Raw genomic sequence first — 7454 nt, 5'->3', positions numbered from 1 at the left:
CGGGAGGGCGGGCGCCGAGGGGCCGCGCGAGCCGACAGGCCCCCGCCCTGGCTTGGCGGCCGCTGCAGTGGGCGCCTCCCCCGGCCGGGCCGAGCAGGGCCGATCGTTCGTTTTCGTTTGGTAGAAGCGGAAGGGGCGTAAATCACCAGGACCCTTCCCCGCCAGTCCCCAGGTTGGGCCTCCGCCCTGCTCTGAGCGCCTCTGGAGACCCGTGGCCCTCTCCGCCCTCCCGGCCCGCCCCGGCTTCTCCGGTCCTGCTTCGGCATCGCCGCAGGAACCTCATCTCTGGAGCACATGAGGTCCCAACTTGGGTCAACGGGACCCGCCTTCTGGGCCAGTTAGAGGCCGTGACACTCCAGGCCAGGCCGCAAGAAAGTCCGCGTCTTTCTCTGTGGGCCCGAGGGTCCCAAGCGCCCCTGCCCTGGGCGGACATGCATCAGGCATCGAAGAGACCTTTTCTGGCCTGCGGGGTTTTAGGCTTGGGTTTGCATCCCCGACCCAGCGAAGCGAAGCCTGGGCCAGCGCCCGGCTCTGCGCAGTGTTCAGAGCAGAGCCGGCCAACGTGAGTTGTGGGGAGGCGGGTAACCTCTTAGGGTCTAACAGCACAGCGTGAACCCCAACACCTGCAGCCCTAGCGATCTCTTTGGGGTTTCTAGGAGCCCAAGAATATTTAACAGGTTGTTAGCATACCATCATCAGTGTTGAATCATCGCCTCTGTCACAATATAAAACATTCTATGCGGTTTGTTTTATTTGAAATTTACTGGCGGATCCAGCCCTCGCTAACGTCTCTCATTCCTCTTCGGGGATTTGCAGCTCCGCCACCTGCCTCCTGCGTTCTTTTCTCCGTCACCTGGGTAGTTTCTGCATCTCAGTTTGTCCGCAGCCTGACAGGTTTGCGTGTGCTCACCTGGGCTCTTGCTTTGCTGAGAGGAGCCCAGGAATTGGCACTTTAGTTGGCATCCAGGGGGTCCTGGGTGGGTGATCCACCTGTCCCTTTGAGAAAGGAGCCTGGTTGGTCCTGGAGGGGTGTGGGGCTTTGGGGTCCCGCAGAGCTGGGTGTGGACCTCAGCAAGGTACTCAATCCCTCAGAGCTCTGTTTACGCAGCAGGAGGCAGCCCTTTCTCCCCCTCCCTAGCCTCAGCCCCGGTCCTTAGCTGACCCGGGCCTTCCCCAGGAAGGAAGCCAGGCCTGGTGGAGGGGCTTGGGGGCCTCAGGGGAAGGAAAGGGAATCAGCGTGACACTTTTGGGGCCATCCATTTTGAATGGAGGGCCCAGGACTGCCATCCAGGGCCCAGGCCCCTTTTCAGGACTCCAAACCCTCCTCCCCAGCCTCCCATTTCCTTTTGGTACCTCTAGCTTCACAGTCTAACTCCTGCCCCTCCAGACCTTTGAAATTGCTCTTTAAGACATCAGCTTCTTGATACACCTAAAGCCCTTGAAAGATCCGCACCCTGCTCCCTCCCCCCCCAACACACACACAGAAGGGGCCCTGGCTCTTCTCCGGGGCAGGAAGGTAGCTGCTGGGCCAGCCTGAGCCCTGGGAGGGCCTGGGCTCTGGCCCCGCTCCCACAACCGACCCGCACATCTCCTCTGCCCAGAACTCAGCCTTTTTTTCTTTTTCTTTTTAGCACAAAGACGTTAACATCAGAGGTTTACAGTAAGAGAAGGTGGGAGAGGCCCATGGACTGCAAGGAGGCGGCCTGGCTGTGGAATCTCATCTGTCTGCACCTGGGCTTGGCTTTGGGCCTGAACGGGCCCGGGGGGGCCTGGGCCTCTGGCTGAGCCACAGTGGCTTCCGTCCTCCCAACCCCGCCTCCCTCCCTCTGCTCTGGATGCCACTCAGCCCTGGAGCACGGAGAAGGTGGTTTTGGCCGGTTTCGCTCGCCTGGCTCAGCAGGCAGAGCCACACAGGGAGACGCGTTCCAAGCTCTTTGAGAATGATCCGGGGTCTTCTCTCCTTATGAGTGGGTCGTGGCTTGAGCGGCATCCTTCGCGGTTCTGAGTCACTGCGGTTGGGGCGGTATAAAGGTGGGCCGGGTGGGATGGCTGAGGATGCAGACTCCGGAACTGGCCACACTTGAAGTAGGATCCTGGCCGAGGTTCCAGGCCAGGCGAGTGAGGCGAGTCACACAAGTCTTTATCGAAGCTGTTACTCTTTTGATTTACAAAATACTGCATTACGGTATATTGTTTCTCTCAGTTACTGACTTTGGGGGGCAACCTGTAAATATTGTGCCTTAGGCCAGGGCCTTACCTGCCTCGCCAGAGGCTCAGCCTTGCTCCGTGACCTTGAGCAAACACTTTCTGAGCCACGGTTTTCCCAGCTGTAAGATGGGGATGATGCTGTCCAGTTCACGTGGTCGTTTGCACTCGGCTAGGGTCCTTTCATATGCATTTTATAGTATAACTACTGATAATCATAGCCAGAGCTTTTTCTCTGGCAGGTTAGAGCCCCCAGGCTTCTCTCTCAGGCCCCCATTGGAGAGGTCAGCTGCCCCTTCGCTGAGGGCCTTCTAACCCAAACCAGTTTTTCATGTGAAGTGGGTAAGGGGTGTGGGTGATTAGGCCAGTCCTGGGTGCTAATATCTCTCTGCTCTGTAGACAGATGGGTTGGATGAGGATTTGGACAATTCGTGGGCTTCAAGGTCATGCTGTTCTCAACCATTTTTGTTGGTTTGGCTGAAAACCCCATGGAGTTTTGGAACCAGAAAAGGAGCATATTCTTTCTTTTCCTCTCTTCCTCCCTCCATCCCTCCTTCCTACCTCACTCCCTCCGTCATCCTTCCTCCTTCTCTCTCTCCTTTTTCCTCTTTCTCTCTTTTCTTTTCCCTCCTTCCCGCCCCCCCGCCTCCCTCCTTTCTCCCTCCTAAGCGTGCAGTCTGTCCCACGCACCACGCACCACTGTGCTAGATGCTGGCAGCATCAAAAAGCGTGTGACAGTGTCCCGTGGTGCCCATCAATCTAAATCTCCCTCGTAGATTATTTTTCATCTGTGGATTTAAGTTGATAATTTACCTGCATTCAATTCTAGGAACCTGTATAAAAAGCCAACCTGGTTTTTTTTTTTCTTCTTTTAATAATTTCAAGCATCAAAGGTTTCCCAAGTAAAAAGAGATGCAGCAAAAAGGCCATTTTGGTGCATAAGGATAAATGCAAGAGAAGGCCCGCGGTTGGAGGCACAGCCTGTCTGCTGGCGATGCAGGCTCGCCTTGGCGCCCCAGCTGCTGGTCTGCTTGCTGCCATGGAGATGGACTTTCTCGGAACCCCCGAATCTGTGGTTTCTCAATCAGTACTAGTTGGGGAGCTGGGGTGGGTGAACCAGAGAGCCAGACTATCTCTTTCAGACCTCCCTGGGACTGGGCTTCGATGTGTGGCCACTGAACAGTGTGCTCTCTTCAGGCTCCTAGGAGCCCCTGCCAGGCAGATAGCAGAACCAGCCACCGACTCCCTGCTCCACCATCCCTGATAAAAATCCAGCCCGACCGACAGCAGACTCACCCCCCACTCTCTTTTCTTTTTGCCAAGAAAAGTATTAATTATCTGATTCTATGAGAGAGGGAGGAAGGGAGAGAATGAATGAGGTTTGGGCCTTGGTTGAAAACTCTGGAAATAGACAAAAGTCAGTGGGGGTTTAGCATGAAAAAGAAAGCTGGACCGCCCCGCCCAGAGGTCTGCTCCCGGCCCAGCGGGGCTGCTAAGGAAGTCTGCAGCCCTCTGTCAGCTCTGGCAGGACTAGATGTCCCCCAAACCGCCTCCTAGCTTCCCGAGTCCTGTTTCTAAAGGCTCCACGGAGCGTCCTGCACCCCAGGCCTGCTCTCGCCCGCCCTCCTGCCGAGTGCACACCAGCGTGGCTGGCACGGCCTCGGCCTCCCTCCCGCCTTAGAGGGGATCCCCAGGAATTCCAGGCCATCCAGGTGAGGCTCCAGATCAGCTGCCCACCCCGCCCCCTCCCTCCGGACAGCACACACGGGCCTCTTTGTTTGGTTAAATCTCTGACGGGAGAGGCGAGGGGTGTTGTCAGGAAACCCATCCAGGAGGTAGAATGTTCCCAAATGCCAGCCGGCAGGGAAATGAGCAAAAATGGGGGCACAGGCCACACCTCTGGTGACGGCCATTCCCGCGTGGCGTTCACTGGCGTGCGATTAGCAGGATTTGGAATGGGAAGCGAAGCTCTCCCCATTTCCGCCCATCTTTGAGGAGTTTTGGGGGACAGACCCTGGACCGTGCAGTACATTGGTTACTGGCCTCGGGCAGCTTAGTGGCCTAACTTGTTGAGTGAACTTGGCCTCCTTCAACATCTAATTTGCATATGTAGAGGTGAGGGGTGGGGGGGTGGAAGGAGGCTGACAGATGAGCCCCAAGGCTCCTCCAGGCTGGAAACTTCGAGACTCTACCCTGCGTCATGAAGGGCAGCCAGAGGGATCCAAGTTGTATGTAGGGGACCCCTCAGCCAAGGTCATCTCGAGCGAGGACAGGCGTTTGTCTGAGGCAGCAGGAGACTTAAGCAGGTGGAATCTGATCGGAACCCGACCTGGGGCTCTGTGCGGGCACAAATAATTAATGAGGACGGAAGAGCCAAGACGGGGGAGGGAGAGAGGAAGGGAAATGGCCAGGAACCTTCTCGGCCTCCGACTGGGACTTGCCAGTGGGTGGCGCTGTAGGACAAGGAGCTGAGGGACTCTCTGAGGACAGCCACTTCCGTCAGGGGCGGGGAGCACCCAGAGGCAGGGCTCTGCAGCAGAGGATGGAGGGTGCTGTCCCCAGGGCACCAGTCACAGCCCCAGCGAGTCCCACAGCGCCCTGTCTGCCTCCTGGGGCAAGACGTGATGATCAGACATACAAGAGATATCCTACAGCGCTCCCTAGCCGAGTCCACACTGCCTCCTTGGCCCAGGTCCTTGGAAAGGCAGGCCCGGAGCGGCCCCTTACCGGTGGGCATCCTTCCGGTTGTCATAGCAAAGTTTGCCCCACCCTTCGGTGGCTGGAGCCTGACTTCAGGTCCTTCAGGAAACTCCATGTCCTAATGAGCCCCCTTCCCCTTTGCACAGGGAATTTCAGAGCAAAAAAGTGGGTTCAGTTCAAAATAGCTTTTCCATCTCAATGCACCTGGACACGCAGGCCTTTGTTCCTTTGAAATCTCACCCTCGCCCCTCATGGCTCACGGGGTCTCGTCGCCCCTTCTCAGTGCCCTCGATTAACAAGAAAATGATAATTCACATTTATCTGTTGCTTAAAAGTGCCAGACCCTGTGCCTATCACGTTACACACTCTTTAATGTAGTCACAGTCTACAACCGTCCTGTACTGAGTCATGGTTCTGTCTCACCGACAAGCACAGAGAGGTTAGGACACTTGCTCAGCGTTGCAGAAATTGCTAGGTGGAGCTGGGATCCAGGCTCTTGACTGGCGGAACGGCTGCTCAGCTCAGTGGCCAGGCTCCTCGGGCACAATGCCTTCCCACACGGGCCCCCTGTGGGTTAGAAGGCTTCAGGCGGCTTTCGCCGAGATGAGTGGGGATGCCTGTTTCCCTCCGGCTCACGTGCTAAGGGGGGATTTCAGGCCTTTGGGATGGCGTGGGGTCCTGGAAGGCCCTGGCTGAGCCAGATCCCCGAAGGGGTTAGTATGTGTGGCATTTTCATGGAATCAGCTTCCAATGAGCTGCAGCACTAACGTTGGCGGGGGGAAGGGGCTGCTTAAGAAACTCACTCAGATCTCTGATCACCAGGCGCAGCTATGTCTCCCTGCCAGGCGCCGCCTGTAGGGGGCATGAGTCACAGCGGACTTTCACGTGGTGAGTCATCCCACACTTCCCGTGTGCCGGGCCCTGGACCTGAGACCCCTGACCCACACACGCCCCTTCTGGAGAAGAAGACAGGGGTAAACAATGTGACATAGTTTTGCAGAGAATAAAACAGGTTGGTGAGAATTTAACCAGGGGCCATTTCAGAGAAGGCCTTTTGAGGAGGGGACTTGAATTTCCAGCTAAGATCTGAATGATGGGAAGGGGTGGGCAGGTGACATTCTGGGGTCCAGGTGCCCCAGGGCTGATGGAAAAGCAAGCAGAAAGCCTAAGGCCAGTGAGCACGGTGGCCTGTGGACAGTACCAGAAGGGGCAGCCTGGTGAGAAGCGGGGGACTCACTTCCAGATGGAGAGAGGGGAGCCACCAGAGGCTAAGGGGCTGCTCCCCGGAGACTGTGTTCTTTGGGTGACGCAGGGAGATGGTTAAGGAACCTCCTGCGATGCTCCGGAGAGATGATGGTGCTCAGAGGAAAGTGGATGGATCGGGAGGTGCTGGAAGCAATGCCGACGGGCTTATTGATGGATCGTGAAGGAAACAGAGTAGTGAAGGTTTGTGGCTTCAACAGCTGGATTAAAGGTGGTTTCGTTTATGGGATGGGAAAAATAGACGGAGAAGCAAGTTTGGTAAGGAAAAAAACATCACGTGTTCTGTCTTAGCTGTGTTGGTTTGAGATGACGATCAGACGCGTCAGTGGGGGCTGCAGAAATGAGTCTGGAATTCCAGGCAGGAGTCCTCGGACTAGACGTGGGCTTCGGAAACTCAGAAATGGGCCTGACTCAGCACAGGTGCTGTCGGAGGGGCGTCCTGGAGGAGGTAATCTACCGTGGAGGGTCTCCACATGGTGACGGCATCACCTGAAGAGTGTGAGGCTGGTTCTCTCACCAGGTATAGCTTTATTAGTTTTCAAATAAAGACACAAGAGGAGGAACATCAGTAGCATTTTAATTTAAAATAGAGCCGTATAATTCGTGGGGAGAAGCCAAAGAACATGCAGAGAGACAGAGGTGAGAACGGCCTGGACTTCCTCAGCCTGTGCTCTCTCTTTCTAGGGGTTGACCTTCCAAGGTCAGTCTTGATGGACAAGCCCACCTCGGCCTGCCTGCCTGACAGGGCGGCACACGGAGGAGGTGGGGGCAGCCCCCCGGTAATGAGCGTTGGGTCTTCCTGCTGCTCAAGGTCCCAGAGAGATAATACTGCCATGGTGAGACGTCGAGCATCCCAAAAAGAGCAATTAAAACTTGTGTTTGGAATAGAAAATGAGGCTTTCAGAGCATGTTACTGTCATGCTTTCTGCAGGAAATACACAAGATGTTCTTAACACTTAATGAGCAGAGTCTTGGAACCAACCCTTGGCCTGGAGTCTCAAATCGGCCTGGTAATTTGGGTTTATCTGATCAGGTCGGGGCTTGAGAAGAGAGGGTGGGTGGCCTGGCAGAGGAAGGGGTGCCCCTGGCTAGGGGGTCGCTGGGGCTACGGTGAGCTAGCGTCGGCTAATATGGAGAGGGGGACATTTAGCAAAAATAGTTAACCTAAGCTTGGATCTGAGGTCCTTGCAAAGCAGAATCCTCGTAAAAATAAGGGAGTTTGTTACGTGAGTTGGGGCCAGAAAAGTGAGTCCTTCTGGAACTTTCTGCTGTCAGGAGGGCTCTGA

The sequence above is a fragment of the Pteropus alecto genome, unplaced genomic scaffold (genome assembly GCF_000325575.1).
Source record: "Pteropus alecto unplaced genomic scaffold, ASM32557v1 scaffold67, whole genome shotgun sequence".
NCBI lineage: Eukaryota > Metazoa > Chordata > Mammalia > Chiroptera > Pteropodidae > Pteropus > Pteropus alecto.
This window is presented reverse-complemented; position numbering follows the sequence as displayed.